Raw genomic sequence first — 21,248 nt, forward strand, 5'->3', positions numbered from 1 at the left:
TGTTTTAATGTGGCATAGTTTGCAAGTGGAGTTACTTACAAGAGAAATGTTAACTAATGGCAACCATCCACTTTTTCTTCCCTAGCTTAGGGATGTAAGAAGAAAAATGATCATTGGGTTGCCTGGTTAAAGTACACATTACCCATTTTCTTGAAGCTGTTCAGCTCACAGAAATAACACTCTTCCGTGTTTTCTCCTCCATGTTACACATAAAATATATATTTATCACTATAAATCAATATCTAGCTATCTTCACAGGCTACATTATGCCCTGTGGAGATAAATGTAGAATATGATAACTGAAACCACTCTAACATCTCTGAATAGATATTTAGCTATTATATAGATTCAAGGAATACGATGAAACAGAAATTTATGTTGTAGATTTAAATAAGTTTGTTCTATAAGAATAAAAAAGAAAATGATCATTGATATCACTCTAAATATTTAATTATGTTCATTCTACTTTAAGGTAACACAAATTTTATAAATATACAAGAATTGATGACTAAGATGAGTACATTGACAACTACATATAGAGCTTTTCATCAAAAACAATTACAAGTTGAAATGATTAAATCGGTATTTTTCCGGCCATAATTAGATGGAGCAGGATTTATAAGGGCAGGTATACATAATACTTTATTAGCCAATAGCATCTAAAGACTTCTAGCTTTTCTTTAATACCATCATATTGTGTATTACCTAAAATCTGGGATAAATTAGTCATTCTATCTACAAGAAATATTCATGACAATTCACAGCTGAGGCAGATAGGATATGATCAATAGAAAGTCTGCTAGTCTTTGGTACTTATGTCCTTCCCATGAATCTTAACCAAAAGAAGTAATAAATAAGTGGCACATATGAATAGTACCTTTAAATAAGCAAGTGAGCCTTCTTCAAGCAACAAGCAACATTTTCTGGATATCAAAAATAATAACTGGTTTTGCAGCAATGCAGCATGGAAACACAAGGGTATAAGATATACTGTACTTTAAGCTCTGTTTGATGAATCTGAGCACAGTTCCTGGGGGATAGATTACTTTAAACCATGCTCTTTTACTTTCTAATCCTGACTTGATTTGATTTGTACTTTAATACAGCTGCCTGGCAATTCAACAGCAAATAGAGACTATTTATGTAATCAGATTGTAAGTAGTGGGACAAGAAGAAACTCTCTAGAACCTTTTTGGAAAATAGTTTGTTGTACTTTTTATTTATTGAACAGCAGGGCTCCGGGCTTTCCAGTGCTCATTATAATTGGTTTTCTGCTTGAACTTTCAAAAACTGTCATGTCAATACTCAAACAGAATTTTTTTGCTTACTATATGGCTATGGGCTCTATTTTCTCATGTGCAACTTGACAAAGTTCTTGTAATACCTTAGAGGCAAAGTTCTAGAGTTTCTTTTGCTATTTAAGAAAACTGGGAATCAGAGGTCTTTAGTGTATTCCACACTTGTGTTCTCCTTTTGCAATTAAATGCCTTAAACTAAGATATTGTTTCCTTTTATGACTACCCCTGCTTGTTCATAAGCCTCTACTGTTCTGTGGGAGGAGTTTGCTTCTGTCGTACCATCCAACAATATGCTCTTAATTCCACTTATAAGAAAGATGATTTTTCCACCAATATGTTTACAATCATACTTTATATTCCAATTGCTTTTTGACAAAGAATTTCCCCTTTCTCTAAAGGTTTATTTCCTATACCACTACCAAAAGTACAAATGTGAATTTTATAGTCCTCAACCCTTTCCTTTCAGAACCCCCAAAAATCCAACCAACCATTTATGCACAATAAGAACCTCAAATGGGTTTAAGACAAAGTAAAACATTTGTCCAAAATGGAAATGAATTATAAACTCTAGCTCTGGAATAACCTGTTTTGAGTAATATTAATATTTATATTTTCAAAGATGTTAGCCCTATCATATTCTATTTTTTAACCAGATAGAGATCACTTTTGCATTGTATGATTATTCATAATAATTTTCTATATGGCCAGGAGGGAGACAGTTTTAAGGAAAAAGATCTGTGGTAGAAATTATGCTCTATATTTCATTTTATTTCCTATTTTTTATTTCTACCTGTTTAATCATCTCTTAGGAACTATACAAAGAGTGAATATTTTCTCTATATGTTAAAATCACACTACTTAGAATACATTTTAAATGGCCGTTGAATAACTTCAAAATTTTAATAACAACTGTTAAGGTATAACAGCAGCCTTTCCTTCAACTGGACAATAGAGTATATAGATTCTTTGGAATTTAGATAAAAGTTGACCTATTTCAATTTCGTTATTGATTATTTGGTGGTTCTTCTTTAAAGATTATTAAAGGATGACATTGTTCTATTAAACTAAAACCTTGCATTTGATTTAGTTCCATTTGACTGCCATCCTGATTTTGTTGTGGTCGTGGTTAAAACTCCAATTATAAAGTTGAAACCATTTTCTCTCAAAACCAACCCAGGTGCTATATTTTCCAAATCCAAGTATTCACTGACAAAGCTGACATCCAGAAGCACAAACTTGACTTTAAATTCAATCAAAGGAATGCATCTGCAAAGAAAAATATGCATCATTGAAATGCTGTAGCTGCTGATCAAATTTACAATCATATTCTCAAGTACGATCCTTATGAAACTGGCTCGATGATACCAAGCTGCAAGGTACTTTAAGAACACATTTGTGCTCTTTTAACACTTGCATGGAAGTAAAAAGTGGGCACTTCCAGGGCTAGGTAGATACCCTTATGCAATATGAAATACAGTATACAGGTTCTATCTATTACCGTGCCGTGCATTTAGAACTTTTTATATTCAGCATCCAGAAAATGATTTCCAAAACATTGGTGGGAATGAGGGTGTAACTAAAAATAAATAGATAGTACAACATAATGAGAATGTGAATAGAAATGAAAAATATTTTAGATGTTCAAGAAAGAAAAGATATTTGACAATGCTGACTTGAAACAATAATATAAGTGGAGGCTCTTGCTGGACTCTATTATTTATATCAAATATTTAACTGGAGTGGATTTGTATATTTATACAACCATATCTGTGAAGACAGTCATGTTTAACCACAGTGTGACTTACAGCTTGATCCTGGAAATATAAGTTTGCCATGCTATAGTACAGGTTTAAGGTGACCATCAGAATCAAATAAAAATATGAAATCCATTAAATTCTTAAGAGTAAAATTCATTCTCTGGATCTCAAATAGCAAACTGCTTGTGTTTGGCAGCTTTTTGCTTTCATAATTTTATGTCTATGCTGTTCTTTGTGTGAGTAAATATATAATTTCTGTTACATGCAAACTAAAAAATCTATCTAAATTTTCTAGAAAAAATACATTGAAAGATATATGTACATATTTATACATATATATGCATTTATACATATATCAACTAACAAATCTGTTTTTAGAAGAAAAAATCATTTTATGTTTCTCTTATGGAATATGCTTATCTATTTTAAGGAGCTGTATTATGGCATTATCTGTATTATCTATTGTGTTATCAGACTGAGGGTATAGACTGGTGTGTTTGTTTCATCACATAAAACAACTGGCTGAAATTTACTGCCCCTGTACACTAAACTCAGAAGACAGATCTGATTCTGTGGCTTTAGCTCCCAAAACTACATCAAGGCTACTCTTTTAGTCAACTTGGAAATTTATATACTATACACTAACCCTCCTTTAATATCCTCACTCTCTTTCCTCTGGGCATTTATTGCTGTTCTTTCTAGTTCAGTAACCAGTGAGCAGAAGGTTCATTAAAACTAATTGAATTGGAAACTTGTCTGCCCTGGGAAATGTTAACTCTTTGTTGTTATCTGTAGTAAATTCCTTTTGTTATGTTCCTTTGAATTGAATTATTGGATCTTAATGTTACAAACACTGTGTTAAAAGCGATTTCCATCTTTCTTATGGTCTAGACAGCAAGTTTCAGAAAAATGTCCTTATATCGAATCAAATTTTACCAAAATAAAGCAGTATTTTATTCAGTGACGTAAACGGCAATATTGCACACTGTTCAAAAACCGGAACGATGTTGCTCTGTTAACTCTTATAGTGCTTCTAGTCACTGCTACACTAACTGGAAATTTTAAAAAGAAGAGATTTCTATTATGGCTCATTTTCACTTGGTAAAACACATAACACAACTGCAGGTTAGCAAGTCAATGTTGGTGGAATATGGATTATCAAAGAACATTAACCCCACCATTGCAGCCTTTCTACCCATTTGAACAAATGTCAAAATTAAGATTATAATTATTCTTAATGATGTAGGGACCCTCACTTTAGCTTGTCATTTGTAATCATTTGGAAATTGTGCTGAAAAAATAACATTTGCAATAAGGATTTAAGAGGCTGAATGTGAGTTTTGGAATTGTTTCAAGCAAGGAAATATTGACAAAATTGGGAACATTTGATAATAGTCACAGTAGTAGTTTTTTGCCAGCTTTAAAAATCAATTGAAAATAACAGGCAACCCACTGTTGCTAATAAAAGTAAATATTTATGACTGATTTGACTGTGCTTCAATACCAGTCAATCACTTTCTAAAGGATCTTTGCAATTCATTAACCTCTTTTTACTGGTCTTGTCCCTGTTGGTATTAGCCATTAAAAAAGAATAAGGGAGGGGGTTTTGATTTTTCTGTTCTCATCATTCACAGCTTATTTGTTCTTTCCCTTCATTCCCATACATCGCCACTAAATTGATTGTCTGTTTAGTCATATGAATGATAAAGTAGCAGTGCCAGCAATATTGAAAGCCTCCATTAATTTCTGAGGAAGGTGAGTTCCTCTGCTTCAACCACAACCTACAACAAAGATACTTCTCATACTGTCTTCCATCACTAGTAATTCTTCTTGCGATAGAGTCCACATAACTGTGCGACTTCCCTTTTAAACTTCTCCCTGGGTGAACTTTAAGAAAACAAATATTTATTAATATAATCTCAAAATTGTCTGTTTTTCCATGCTTTCAGACTGGTCACACTCTTCATGCACAAAAAAAAAAAAAAAAAAAAAAAACAGCCAAAAGTTTTTATTTAAATGACATTGAAAACAATGCTCAATATGTTTTTTTATAATATGTTACAAAATTTCACTCATTCAGTAATCAGCCCACTCAAAGGTAAACTTTTCATGCAGTGAGATACATCATCTTTTATTAAAAGAGCTTTGTAGAGCGCTTCTATAACACACTTTTAGATTTCTCAGACCTGTGTTTAAAAATAAAAGCACTACACCTTACTGGTGTTTCTTTTTTACTTCTTAAAATATTCATAAAATCATAACCATCTAAAATTATCTACAGCAACTGTGTTTCCTTACAGAGGTAGTCTGTGATGTATTACAGTGGTACTTTAAGTTGCTTTAATTGCCGTTGTAAGTACATATTTTGTCACTGAATAACAGACTGAACAGACGTGTAAAACCTGCATAACTTACCAATGTGTGTAAGTTAAAGCCACCTCTAGGCAGCCTTAAATTATAATCCTCTATGGAGATGGAATTTTTTTAACTCTTTCAATGATACATGTGTTTTATTTCCCCCATATTCTCATGTTTATAATAAGAGGTAACATTTATTGAGCTATAAAGGCTTGCTGTGTAGTAGGTACTGTGTTTTTAAAAGAAAGAAATTTTAACATAAATTGTCTTATTGAATCATCTCATTGGCTGTATGGGGGAAGTCCTATTATAATTGCAGTCTCTCAAATGAGGAAACTGAGGCTGCAAGAGGTTAAATAATTTTCCAAGATCTCACTTATGTTAAGCAGTAAAAACTGCATTTGCACAACAGTCTGAAGCCAGAGTTCATGTTCTCAATGCATTACCTCACCTCTGTTGGCTCATCCAGCATAGTCTACCTTGTGAGAAATACTTGTAAATTGGCCTGTTCCTCACCGCAGATGATAACACCCCTCAAGGGCCAAGGCATCATATTCCCCTCCTTTGAACCCCAATTATGCCTTAGCTTGACACTTTGCACATAGTGGGTGTCTTTTAACTGCCAGAGCATATGTACTACACAGGGACAAATTCTAACAATTTAGATTTCTTCAGTTTCTTCCTTTGTAATGGCTCCAGGCACTATCCAAAAAAAGAGCGATACAGAGGCTAGTTTCAAACACAACCCCCCACATACACACACACAAACACAAAGACAGCACAGGAGGGAAGTGATGAGTGTAGCACAGACAACAATAAAGAAATACCAGCAATTTGAAACCCTGTCCCTGAATCCTACCACTGTTGCCTTCATATTGAGAGTTGCAAGGGTGGCCTACTGTACAAGTTCTGAGCTAAAGGTACCAATGTCTCTTCATAAAAAGTAAAAACTCTAAGATACTTTTTCATCTACACTGGTGTCTTGGCCTACCATTCAGACCCGATTCTAAGAGCCTCATCATCAGCCTTTCTATGAAGGGTCAGCCTGTTGAAATGAGTTAGAAATGGGACCATGTCCGGTTTTTCTAATTGCAGGTGGTAGACTTCGGTTCTTGGGAGTCCCAGGTTAGGAAAACTCTTTTCACGGATCGATATTAAAATTCCCCTTAGTACAGAAGACTAAACTTCTGTTGTTCTCAACAAAGGATGCACATAGGACCTTGTCTTTTTGTGCTTCCAGTAGAGTTGCAAGTTCTCACGTGTAGCAGCTTATCCACCGTTTTGGACCTAGCATAGGATCCATACACATTATAAGATACTGGAGAAAAAGATGACCACACGGAGAATAACATGAATATCAGTAACACAAGCATATCCCACTAATGGGAGCAATGGAAAGAGTGGAGATTCTTTCTTCACAGATAATTGATCTACAGTTCATGGCTTTTGACAGGCTTTCTTTTTTTTCAAATATTATTTGTTCCATAACAAAGAAATATTACTTCCTTAGAGATAGATTTTGAAAATGGGTACTGAATTTCTCAAAGGATGAAAATGATGGAGGGAGGCACAGCAAGAAGAAAAATGTTCTGCCCTTGAAGTTTCATCTTTTAAACCATGGTGCTTGGAAAAGAGAAGAGTGCACTAAGAGGAATACAACAAAGGCAACAGATCTGAGAGTTCTGGTTCTGAATTAGGGACCATAATAATAACCAATTGCTTATATGCCATTTTCTTTTTTTAGAAAAAGAGTATCAAAAATGACTATAAAATAATCATTAAATTATAAAGAATCATATACACTGCTGATAAATTTAATATTTCCTATATAGTTAAATTGCTATTTCTCATTAATAATGTGTTTTTAATTATTTATAGAAAATATTTTAATATTTATTTTAAGAAAATTAAGATTCGACACCTAAAGGAAGGTGTAACAAGCTTACAAAAGCTGTACCTACTAATATTTTATTGGGAAATATATTCATAGCTGCATCATTTATCTAAAAGAGTAACAATTTTTTCCAAACTAGAAATCTATCATAACTCTCTATTTGATAAAGTTCACAAAGTGAAGTTGAGAAGAGTAATTCAGCAGGTAGCAAAATCTTTGCATGAGGGACAAAGACAAAAAAGCCCAAAGCCATGTGCAAATATATTGGTGATAAAATATTTCATTAATGTTGCCTATTCATACGACTTCCTATGTTAACGGCTATACAGAAAAGCTGGAGTTCCTTGGCAAGTTCGAACACTCTGAGAACAGTTCTGCATCACGTAGGATTACAAAAATTGTTGAGGTCATGGTAACAGCTGCCTTGAGCAAGATTTCTAACACTTCAGGGTTCCTAGGCCAGATGCCTCTGCCTTCTTGTCTATTCATCCTTGCATGCTGACCCCAAGAACACTGTCCATATGCTTCTCCCAAGAAGCAAATAACCTTGATTTTCACACGAGTCCACTTACACTTACCTTCATGCTCTACAGTATTTGAATCACTAAAGTCTCATTAATGTTGGCTTGCAAACTGATTATGTACTTAGCCTTTCTTTTTAGATGCTTTTCCCTTTAAATGGATGTCAATTATTTTCATAGCTTAAAATTGTTTTCAAAATAGTAGCAAATTACTCTTATATTCCAAAAGCTTTCTGTTAAGAAGTTTAAACAATGAATGATAGGTGATAATTTATATATTCAGAGATATTTAAATTATTTTAAAACACACTTGCATTGACACTTGAATATCTGATAATTATAGGTGGTACCAAATTGCCATGTTTCTGACCTACATGGGAAACCAATTAATAATTATTCTTCCAACAACAGCAACTCTGAGGTCTTATATTGAAATCACCAAGAGGATTTAAAAGCATATCCTTCCGGAAGTCATCTATCCTCTTTAGATCTTAGTATTCTGCTCTGGAAATGAAAAGGTTGAATGATTTGATCTCTAAATCCCTAACAATCTCAACCATTTTGACATAAGTTTCCAGGGAGAGGGAAGGAAGACGACTTGAGCTACCAAGTGGGCAGGTAAAAAGGGAAGATTGGAAAGGTCACGGCTGACAAAATTCATATTTGGTGCTAAGACTTGGCCTGGTAAGCAGTGCTGAGAACTGGTAAATGTTCTGAGCTTATCTTCGAGATTAGGAGACAGAGTCAATCAAAAGGATTAATTTTTGTAAGTCTGAAGGCCCCTAAAGAGAGGCAGGAAATTCAACCCACTGATCTTGAGACTCCCTGTTGCCCTGTGATGGTATCTGTCTCAGATGAGGGGCCAACTCCGACCTTTTGTGGGGGAATCTTCCCTGCATGCTTCTCTCCTATATCCAGACCTTTGAATTTCAGGAGAAAAGGGCCTCTGGCCTTAAACGGGCCACCTTGAGAGTCCAGTCACAAATTTCTGCAGCACACAGCAACTTCTCACACAAGGAGTAAGCCCCTCGATTATGCCTCTTTATACATGGCAAAGGCAAACTTGGTTTGAAATTTTTACAAAAAAGTAAATGGAATCTTACTTTTTCTTAATCCCTCTTATCCCTTTCAGCTCATAATACAGAAGTAAATAACTTGGGGTTTGTGAAATTCACTCAGGAAGTAATAGAAATACAATAACTCATCAATCCATTCATAGATACATTGGAGAAATATGTATGACCTTTGATCCCTGGGAAGATTTTTGTCAAAGGCAAGGTCACCTAGAATTTTTCTCTTAAATGTGTTTTATAAAGGCAATCTTGTTCTCCCACCCCTCCCCTTAACCCACCAGAGACTTTGCTATTTGGATCATCTTTCTCAAGTGTTTATCTCTTCCTTCGAGTTCCTAGAGAGGAAAATGTAGACACTGTGATAAAGATTCATGTTCAAGAGATTACTTCTTTAACAGGCTTTGATGGGTTCTAGATTAATTTCAAAGTTTTTTTTCACATTCTCTGTTACTGGGAATAATTATTGATATTATTTAAATGTTAAAGTTGGAAACATTCTAAAGCATCATAAATTGTAACCCTCAATTTCACATAAAGAGACTGAAACTCAGAGAAGTTAACTGACATCCAAGGTTGTTAATCACAAATGACTTATCTGTTGACTCCCAGTCTAGTGCTATTTCAATACAATAAAACGTCCACTTCAGATAAAATCATGGATTGCCAAAGCTAATTTTGCAGATGAACTATAACATGCTCCTCTCTCCAGTAAGGAAGCTAAGGATTCGCTAATGCCCAGTTTCCTTAGGAGCCCTCGTTCTCTTCCCCAGGCAAGACCCATCTAACTGAATGAGCAGATAAAGACCTTGAGTAGAAGAGGACATATGAACTCAAGATGACCAAAGGAGATTTGCCTCATAATCTATTTAGGCCTAACATTCCAGAAATGCATCTCCCTTCAGAGTACCTTCACTTTTAAAAGGGATATTAATTGTTGGAATTCAGACACAATATGGACCAATGAGGTAAAGATCTTTGAGATAAGTGATGCCTTACGGTCTTCAAACCAGTTTATGTAAACCAGAACTTGCTCCATCTCTGTGTAAGGCCTCCCTGTGCACAACCACAACCACTTTCCCAACCTTGAGTGATGACAAAAAAAAAAATGTCAGTATTGTCAGTGCTAATACGTGAATCATGACTGCCTGCAAGTAAATGGCTAAAGACAATACAGAATTCTTATTAGGCCATAGTCAATGCTTCCAAAGTGGAAAAATGGTCTGTAATATACAAGTGATTGTTATTCATACTATGAGTTCAGTTTTCTCATTTTTGCTTTTGTGGCTAGTGTTACTTTCCTTCATTTGTTGAGGCAAGAAATATACATTTATTATCCATACTTCATTCAGTTCAGTGGTAGGTCCTGGAATGCAACTTTGAATGAGACAGACATGATTCCTGACATATTTGTTATTACAGAAAGAGGTATTTCAGGGTGATGAGATAGCATATTACAGGAGGATACAACTACTAAAGATTCAAAGAAGACCTCTCTGAAGAAGTAAAATTTAAAGTGAAACTTAGAAAGAATTCATCAGAGTTAGCAAGTTGCCAAACCGGAGGAAAAGTGTCCTTAGGAAATGGAACAGCACATGCAAGAGACTAGAGGCAAAAGGAAACATGGCATGTTAAAGGAACAAAAACAGATCAGTACGATTGAAATAGCTGTAGTGTTAGCTGCCTGCATGTCTTCTTTTGAAAAGTGTCTGTTCACATCCTTTGCCCACTTTCAAATGGGATTGTTGTTTTTTTCTTGTACATTTATTCAAGTTCCTCGGAGATGTTGGATATTAGACCTTTGTTGGATGCATAGTTGGCAAAAATTTTTTCCCATTCTATAGGTTCTCTCTTTACTCTGTTGATAGTTTCTTTTGCTTACAGAAGCTCATTAGTTTAATTAGATCCCATTTGTCCATTTTTGCTTTTGTTGCAATTGCTTTTGGTGTTTTTGTCATGAAACCTTTGCCCATGTCTGTGTCCTGAATGGTATTAACTACATTGTCTTCCAGGGTTTTTATGGTTTGGGGTTTTACATTTAATTCATCTTGAGTTAATTTTTGCATATGGTATAAGGAAGGCATCCAGTTTCAATCTTCTCATATGGCTAGCCAGTTATCCCAGCACCATTTATTGAATACAAAATTGCCTGTTTTGGTCAGATTTGTTGAAGATCAGATAGTTGTAGGTGTGTGATCTTATTTCTGGGTTCTCTATTCTGTTCCATTGGTCTATGTGTCTGTTTTTGTACCAGTACAACGCAGCCAACAATCATATGAAAAAAAAAGCTCAACATCACTGATTAGAGAAATGCAAATCAAAACCACAATGCAATACCATCTAACACCAGTCAGAATGGCTATTACTAAAAAGTCAAAACATAATAGATGGTGGCGAAGTTATGGAGGAAAAGGAATGCTTATACACTGTTAGTGGCAGTGTAAATTACTTCAGCCATTGTGGAAGGCAGTGTGGCAATTCCTCAAAGACCTAAAGACAGAAATACCATATGACCCAGCAATCCCATTACTGGGTATATACCCAAAGAAATATAAATTATTCTACCATAAGGACACATGCATGCATATGTTCATTTCAGCACTATTCACAATAGCAAAGATGTGGAATCAACCTAAATGCCCATCAGTGATAGGCTGGATAAAGAAAATGTGCTACAGATACACCATGGAATACTATGCAATCCTAAAATAAAATGAGATCATGTCCTTTGCAAGGACATGGATGGAGCTGGAGGCCATTGTCCTTAGCAAACTAATGCAGGAACAGAAAACCAAATACCTCATGTCCTCACTTATAAGTGAGAGCTCAATGAGGAGAACACATGGATACATAGAGGGGAACAACACACATTGAGACCTCTTGGAGGGTGGGAGAAGGAAGAAGATCAGGAAAAATAACTCATGCATACTAGGTTTAATACGTGGATAATGAAATAAACTGTACAACAAACCCCCATGACACAAGTTTACCTATGTAACAAACCTACACATGTACCCCCAAACTTAAAAGTTAAAAGAAACAGTAAGAATGACAATGAAAATACCCATGAATTATAACTACCTAGGGGAAATATTTCTAAAGAAGAAAGGAATCCCATTGTACAATTGGAATCAACTCTGTTGATTTTGCTTACATGAAGTTTCTAAAGGGCTTCATGGGCCAGGGTACAAATGCCGGTGGTCCCTGTGGGCATAGGTGAGTGCTTTGATGTAGCAGGGTGCAGCTCATCCCCACTTCAGCTGATACCTCCTACGGGGGGAGCTTGCACTGGCTCAACATTTTCTAGCCCACTGGGCAAGCTTCCACCTCTTTTCTTGCAGTGGGGTCTGCTCCTCTGATCCTCTAAGGTGAATCTTCTGCGAATTGGATCAAATCTGGCCACTTTGCCCAGACTACAGGTACCCAGAGGCACAAACCACATCTGTGCCACATGAAGCAGTTAGTTTGTGGGTGGTTCTACTTCTCTTCCTTCTGCCTGTCAGTTCTTTCCACCTCTCTTTTCCTCCTGCCCAAGAAGTCACAGAGACCAAATTAGCAGAACTCTAAATAAAGACCAGGATGCCAATTTTTGTTTCTTGCGAGCACTCCAATTTCTACAAGTAATTACATGGAAGGTCCCTCACTTAACTTGCATGAAGAATATTTCTCTTCCCTCTCCTATGGGGAAAGAGAAAACAAAAAAATTCCCAAGTATCTCTCTTCCCCAGATGAGATGAATGCCTTTCCACAGATTTCACCTGTCTCCTTGTTCCTGTGTGCTCACTTCTCTATCTTCCTGCTTCCCCTAGCCTTTTGCTTATAAAGTAGGAAAGCAGATGAGGAGTTACGCATACGCAATCCACAGAAGAGAAAGAAAACTCATCGCAGAAATACATTTCCCATTGGTCTATTACCGAAAGATGAATTTATCAAATATGTGCTCTTAAATCCTGAAACTCTGCAGGAGGCAGCGCATGACAATAGGCTGCCCCTTTAAGACCTCTTGCCTCAGGGACCACAGAGATCCATGCCCAGCCATTTTAAAGTAATCTTGATTCCCGAAGATGTTGACCCCTAGAATTAGTTTCCTTTTTAACTTCCCTTTTTCTGGCCCCTCATTTGCCTCTGATGTTTCCTGACTTTGATCTGTCTTCAGGATTCCAATTCTAGTATCCATACCATTAGGCTCCTGGTGTCTTCTGTCCTGACACCCTGTAATTGAATTTGGCTTAACCCTCCAACTTCCCTCCTGCCTCTCAGGCTTCATGTTGATCTTTTTCCCTGGCACTGGCCCCCAAAATATCTCTGATTTATGTCTTCATAATTAGTTACATTATAAAACAATATATATATTATAAAGTTTAATAACAAAAATAATCTCAATTTTATAAACATTAAGTAATTGAAAACATTAACAGGAAACAGTACAAAAATACTAATTAAAAATAATTTTAAAAATTAAAAAAGGCATAAATATTTAATATTTAGAAGTTTGTACTCCTACAATGAAATTTTAAGTACACAAAGCATTCATTGCCCTATCCGAAAGTCTTGAACCTTGTCCCATGACAAATATCCCCGATGTAAAAAACTTCTTTCATCTTGCATTGACTTGCTAAGACTGCACCCAAAAGTACATTCAAGCGAGGTGTTGGGGTACATGTTACTTCATACAAACTATTCTTTTTTTTAATGGTGAAACTATTCTGTTTGCTTGATCTGATTTTGGTTTTGCCACTGAAAGTGATATTGCTTTTGCTAATTTAGATTTTAGATTGATTTTTTTACTTCTTGCATGAGTATTGAATTCAATTCTTTTCTTTATATTTTTTTCTGTTAAAGCACTTACAAAGAACTGTAGCCTCCAGTAAATAATCAAATACTGGAAAACTCCAGTGAACATTACTGTTTAGGATTCAAATAAGGTAATATTTGGATCTCCTAGTAAAGTTAGCAGCACTCAACAGAATCACATTTCAAAAATTCCAATTTAAAGGATTGTTTTTCTTCCACAACTGGCTATTTCTTGGAACACTACTCATAGGATTTGTATGAAATATACTATGAGCATGAACTTATTTGTTTTATTTACAAGAATGGCTCAGTGTTAGCAACAGACAGGGGCGTGCACACACACACACAAATACACACACTTACAACCAGACAAAAACTATAAGCAAGACTGGCTGCAAGATGGTGAGCACTTCTCTCCTCTTTGCTCCTGTTCCAGTTTCCAGAAATGTTGACTTTAACCTTTGATTCTCCTGCCCATGTTTGTTGCTCTTCCTTTTGACTTAACAGCAATGGATTCCTTCAAACCAGTAACAACTTGATTGTTAAGCTTTCATTCCCACAGAATTATAATGCCTCTTCCTATTTTCCAGAATTTTCAATAGATTTTTTTTTTTTTTTTTTTGCAGAATTCCGGGTTCAGAAAACATAAATTTCCTGAGAAATGTCAAGAAGGAATTCCTGCACAAAAACATTAAGTGTCATTGTAGCACAACACATAGTCAATGCATGGTTTCCCAGTAAGTAGAATTTGCTAAGCAGATATAATGTCTTTTACATATATATACACACACATATAGACATATACATATATACACATATGTATCTGAAAAAATCCAATTTCAGACGTGAAAATATATGCCTCCTAAACTATTTCATGTCATTGGACATGTAGAAACCACTCAAATTTGTAGCACACACTGGGGCACATGGAGGAGGTGAACCTGTGGCTTCTGCCACTCCAAGCCCTGAGAGCAGAGGAAATCAAAACATGAGCAGAGCAGTCAGCTACTTCTGCAGTCAGCTACTTCTGCAGTCTGATGAGGGTGTCTTCCCATGGGGGATGAGACATGACACTGATAGGTTGAAATGAGCAAAATAAGCTAGGTAGGCCTCAAACAGAACCGAGCTTGGGTCCCTAAGAAAAGGTTCCACCAGATGGGAAGGGGAAAGAGCAATAATTTCACAGGGAGTGATCCTGATGAAATTGTTGACCTGATGAAATGAAAACCTAAATTGTCCATCTACTTACTCATCAAAATGCATGTTAAAAAGACATAATGAATTGCAGTGTTTTTATTTCCTTTTTGTTTTGTGGGGTTGGGAAGGTGGGATTATATATAAACTTATGTTGTTGTTAATAGTTTACAATGTTGGCATACTATATGTGGATACTCAACTGGCCAGTAGATATTGGTCAGACTTAGTTACTAAACGGGACAATTGAGAAATAAATCAATTGCCTGGATCCTGGGGTTATAGAGAGACATCTGCAGATGTCTGTGAATGAAGGGAAAGAGCTGAATCATGGATTCTTTGCTCTTGTCTCTCTATTCTAATTCTCAAGCATGTTCAAGTCCAAACTGACGTCACTATATTCCTGGGAACCTGAAACTTGGAGGACACTTCCCTTGAGATAATCGCAGACTTCTGTTTGCTGATGAACTGGCTTAACCAACTAGTCAAGTCAGCTTTTGGGCAGTATACACAGTCATTTCATATCCCAAGGTATGCTTTCTGGAATTAATGTCCCAGGAGCTCATAAAAATTCCTTGAGAGGTGACCTACTAACAGGGAAACCTAACTATTTAGCACCAACTTACACTCATAAAAAAAACCATAAGAAAGCTGATATTTCACCAAGTAGTGATTCTCAGCTCTGGCTGTAAATAAGAATTTCTGGAGAGTTTTAATACTAATATCAAGTCCCATATCCCCCACCTCTCAGTTATTCTGATTTAATTAGTGTAGGCGAGATCAGGGCATCACTATTATTTTAGAGCACTCTAAGTGATTCTATCATAGAACCAGGAGTAAGAACTGTCATGCTAAGACATAGGGCCTTTAAAAAGAAAAAAGATGCTGGCTTTTCCTATTTCCTAAGTAGCTACATTTATAACAAGAGCATTCAAGTTTTTGTTTGGTTCACATCAATATGTTTGATAGAAGTACTGATGTGCATGTCTAATACATCTAACATACTGGCCATCATTGCTTAGTTTAGGCTGTTTTAAATATGCTAAGAACACTTACATTTGCCTGTGGTTAGGCAAAATCATCAAACACAAGGCCTATTTTATATTATTAATACAGTACATTATTGAATAATATCTCATAATTTCTTGAATACTTTACCACAAATGAAAGACAGAATGGTGTATGGGTATTGGAAGTACAGAAGTATGGTTTCTACTGAATGTGTATCACTTGTGCACTATCATGAAGTTAAAAATCATAAGTCAAGCCATCTTAAGTTGGGAACACTCTGTACTTATGACTTTTGCGCCTACCTATGGATAGAAGAAAAGTCTGAGGTTTGCTGGTATGAAGCAGAGGGACACTGCAAATTTTAATGTGGATAGAAAAGCTTTAGGAAAAGAATGTATAAAAGTTTTGGGTTTTTTTTTTTTTTTTTCGTTTTGTTGTTGTTGTTATTTTGAGACAGTGTCTTGCTCTGTAGCCCAGGCTAGAGTGCAGTGGCATGAGCTCAACTTACTGCAAGCTCCACCTCCCAGGTTCAAGCGATTCTTCCACTTCAGCTTCCCGAGTAGCTGGGACTACAGGCATGCACCACCATGCCTGGCTAATTTTTTGTATTTTTAGCAGAGACGAGGTTTCACCATGTTGACCAGGCTTGTCTTTTTATCATTATTATTATTATTACACTTTAAGTTCTAGGGTACATGTGCACAATGTGCAGGTTTGTTACATATGTATACATGTACCATGTTGGTGTGCTGCACCCATTAACTCCTCATTTACATTAGGTATATCTCCTAATGCTATCCCTCCCCTCTCCTCCCACCCCACGACAGGCCCCCATGTGTGATGTTCCCCTTCCTATGTCGAAGTGTTCTCATTGTTCAATTCCCACCTATTAGTGAGAACACATGATGTTTGGTTTTTTGTCCTTGCGATAGTTTGCTGAGAATGATGGTTTCCAGCTTCATCCATGTCCCTACAAAGGACATGAACTCATCCTTTTTAATGGCTGCACAGTATTCCATGGTGTACATGTGCCACATTTTCTTAATCCAGTCTATCATTGATGGGCATTTGGGTTGGTTCCAAGTCTTTGCTATTGTGAATAGTGCCACAATAAACATACATGTGCATGTGTCTTTATAGCAGAATGATTGATAATCCTTTGGGTATATATCCAGTAATGGGATGGCTGGATCAAATGGTATTTCTACTTCTCGATACTTGAGGAATCGCCACACTGTCTTCTACAATGGTTGAACTAGTTTACAGTCCCACCAACCGTGTAAAAGTGTTCCTATTTCTCCACATCCTCTCCAGTACCTGTTGTTTCCTGACTTTTTAATGATCGCCATTCTAACTGGTGTGAGATGGTATCTCATTGTGATTTTGATTTGCATTTCTCTGATGGTGAGTGATGATGAGCATTTTTTCATGTGCCTGTTGGCTGCAAAAATGTCTTCTTTTGAGAAGTGTCTGTTCATACCCTTTGCCCACTTTTTGATGGGGTTGTTTTTTTCTTGTAAATTTGTTTGAGTTCTTTGTAGATTCTGGATATTAGCCCTTTGTCAGACGAGTAGATAGCAAAAATTTCCTCCCATTCTGTAGGTTGCCTGTTCACTCTGATGGTAGTTTCTTTTGCTATGAAGAGCTCTTTAATTTAATTAGATCCCATTTGTCAATTTTGGCTTTTGTTGCCATTGCTTTTGGTGTTTTAGACATGAAGTTCTTCCCCATGCCTATGTGCTGAGTGGTATTGCCTACGTTTTCTTCCAGGGTTTTTATGGTTTTAGGTCTAACTTTTAAGTCTTTAATCCATCTTGAATTAATTTTTGCATAAAGTGTAAGGAAGGAATCCAGTTTCAGCTTTCTACATATGGCTAGCCAGTTTTTCCAGCACCATTTATTAAATAGGGAATCCTTTCCCCATTTCTTGTTTTTGTCAGGTTTGTCAAAGATCAGATGGTTGTAAATGTGTGGTATTATTTCTGAGGGCTCTGTTCTGTTCCATTGGTCTATATCTCTGTTTTGGTACCAGTACCATGCTGTTTTGGTTACTATAGCCTTGTAGTATAATTTGAAGTCAGGTAGCATGATGCCTCCAGCTTTATTCTTTTGACTTAGGATTGTCTTGGCAATGTGGGCTCTTTTTTGGTTCCCTATGAACTTTAAAGTAGTTTATTCCAGTTCTGTGAAGAAAGTCAATGGTAGCTTGATGGGCATGGCATTGAATCTATAAATTACCTTGGACTGTATGGCCATTTTCATGATATTGATTCTTCCTATCCATGAGCATGGAATGTTCTTCCATTTGTTTGTGTCCTCTTTTATTTCGTTGAGCAGTGGTTTGTAGTTCTCCTTGAAGAGGTCCTTTGCATCCCTTGTAAGTTGGATTCCTAGGTATTTTATTCTCTTTGAAGCAATTGTGAATGGGAGTTCACTCAGGATTCGATTCTCTGTTTGTCTATTATTGGTGTATAAGAATGCTTGTGATTTTTGTACATTGGTTTTGTATCCTGAGACTTTGCTGAAGTTGCTTATCAGTTTAAGGAGATTTTGGGCTGAGACGATGGGGTTTTCCAAATATACATTCATGTCATCTGCAAACAGGGACAATTTGACTTCCTCTTTTCCTAATTGAATACCCTTTATTTCTTTCCCCTGCCTGATTGCACTGGCCAGAACGTCCAACACTAGGTTGAACAGGAGTAGTGAGAGAGGGCATCCCTGTCTTGTGCCAGTTTTCAAAGGGAATCTTCCAGTTTTTGCCCATTCAGTATGATATTGGCTGTGGGTTTGTCATAAATAGCTCTTATTATTTTGAGATACATCCCATCAATACTGAATTTATTGAGAGTTTTTAGCATGAAGGGCTGTTGAATTTTGTCAAAGGCCTTTTCCGCATCTATTGAGATAATCATGTGGTTTTTGTCTTTGGTTCTGTTTATATGATGGATTACATTGATTGATTTGCATATGTTGAATCAGCCTTGCCTCCCAGGGATGAAGCCCACTTGATCATGGTGGATAAGCTTTTTGATGTGCTGCTGGATTCGGTTTACCACTATTTTATTAAGGATTTTTGCATTGATGTTCATCAGGGATATCGGTCTAAAATTCTCCTCTTTTGTTGTGTCTCTGCCAGGGTTTGGAATCAGGATGATGCTGGCCTTATAAAATCAGTTAGGGAGGATTCCTTCTTTTTCTATTGATTGGAATAGTTTCAGAGGGAAGGGTACCAGCTCCTCCTTGTACCTCTGGTAGAATTTGGCTGTGAATCCATCTAGTCCTGGACTTTTTTTGGTTGGTAGTCTATTAATTATTGCCTCAATTTCAGAGCCTGCTATTGGTCTATTCAGCGATTCAACTTCTTCCTAGTTTAGTCTTGGGAGGGTGTCCAGGAATTTATCCATTTCTTCTAGATTTTCTACTTCATTTGCATAGAGGTGTTTATAGTATTCTTTGATGGTAGTTTGTATTTCTGTGGGATCAGTGGTGACAACCCCTTTATCATTTTTTATGGTGTCTATTTGATTCTTCTCTCTTTTCTTCTTTATTAGTCTTGCTAGTGGTCTATCAATTTTGTTGATCTTTTCAAAAACCAGCTCCTGGATTCATTGATTTTTTGGGGAGTTTTTGTCTCTATCTCCTTCAGTTCTGCTCTAATCTTAGTTATTTCTTGCCTTCTGGTTGCTTTTGAATGTGTTTGCGCTTGCTTCTCTAGTTTTTTAATTGTGATGTTAGGGTGTCAATTTTAGATCTTTCCAGCTTTCTCTTGTGGGCATTTAGTGCTATAGCATTGATAGTCTTTACAATTTGGCATGTCTTTGCAGTGACTGGTACCGGTTGTTCCTTTCCATGTTTAGTGCTTCCTTCAGGAGCTCTTGTAGGGCAGGCCTAGTGGTGACAAAATCTCTCAGCATTTCCTTGTCTGTAAGGGATTTTATTTCTCCTTCACTTATGAAGCTTAGTTTTGCTGGATATGAAATTCTGGGTTGAAAATTCTTTTCTTTAAGAATGTTGAATATTGGCCACCCCTCTCTTCTGGCTTGTAGAGTTTCTGCCAAGAGATCTGCTGTTAGTCTGATGGGCTTCCTTTTGTGGGTAACCTGACCTTTCTCTCTGGCTGCCCTTAACATTTTTTCCTTCATTTCAACTTTGGTGAATCTGACAATTATGTGTCTTGGAGTTGCTCTTCTCAAGGAGTGTCTTTGTGGTATTCTCTGTATTTCCTGAATTTGAATGTTGGCCTGCCTTGCTAGGTTGGGGAAGTTCTCCTGGATAATATCCTGCAGAGTGTTTTCCAACTTGGTTCCATTCTCCCCGTCACTTTCAGGTACACCAATCAGATGTAGATTTGGTCTTTTCATATAGTCCCATATTTCTTGGAGACTTTGTTCGTTTCTTTTTGCTTTTTTTTCTCTAAACTTCTCTTCTCACTTCATTTCATTCATTTGATCTTCAATCACCGATACCCTATCTTCCACTTGATCAAATTGGCTACTGAAGCTTGTGCATTCGTCACATAGTTCTCGTGCCATGGTTTTCAGCTCATTCAGGTCATTTAAGGACTTCTCTACACTGGTTACTCTAGTTAGCCATTCGTCTAATCTTTTTTCAAGGTTTTTAGCTTCTTTGCAATGGGTTCAAACTTCCTTTATCTCAGAGAAGTTTGATTGTCTGAAGCCTTCATCTCTCAACTTGTCAAATTCATTCTCTGTCCAGCTTTTTTCCATTGCTGCTGAGGAGCTGCATTCCTTTGCAGGGGTAGAGGTGCTCTGATTTTTAGAATTTTCAGCTTTTCTACTCTGTTTTTTCCCCATCTTTGTGGTTTTATCTGCCTTTGGTCTTTGATGATGGTGACGTACAGATGGGGTTTTGGTGTGGCTGTCCTTTCTGTTTATTAGTTTTTCTTCTAACAGTCAGGACCCTCAGCTGCAGGTCTGTTGGAGTTTGCTGGAGGTCCACTCCAGACCCTGTTTGCCTGGGTATCAGCAGCGGAGGCTGCAGAACAGAGAATATTGATGAACAGCAAATGTTGTTGCCTGATCGTTCCTCTGGAAGCTTTGCCTCAGAGGGGTACCCGGCCATGTGAGGTGTCAGTCTGCCCCTACTGGGGGGGTGCCTCCCTGTTAGCCTACTCGGGGATCAGGGACCCACTTGAGGAGGCAGTTTGTCCATTCTCAGATTTCATACTCTGTGCTGGGAGAACCACTACTCTCTTCAAAGCTGTCAGACAGGGACATTTAAGTCTGCAGAGGTTTCTGCTGCCTCTTGTTCAGCTATGCTCTGTCCCCAGAGGTGGAGTCTACAGAGGCAGGCAGACCTCCTTGAGCTGCGGTGGGCTCCACCCAGTT

At 36.9% G+C, this 21,248-nt stretch overlaps 1 pseudogene; it reads right to left on the reverse strand.

Annotated features, from left to right (window-relative positions):
* The window catches only part of LOC112617062, a 128,289-nt pseudogene extending 121,802 nt beyond the window's left edge, over positions 1-6,487 (reverse strand).
* Between the last annotated feature and the right edge of the window lie 14,761 nt (positions 6,488-21,248).

Source organism: Theropithecus gelada, unplaced genomic scaffold (assembly GCF_003255815.1).
Source record: "Theropithecus gelada isolate Dixy unplaced genomic scaffold, Tgel_1.0 HiC_scaffold_15875, whole genome shotgun sequence".
Classification (NCBI taxonomy): Eukaryota; Metazoa; Chordata; class Mammalia; order Primates; family Cercopithecidae; genus Theropithecus; species Theropithecus gelada.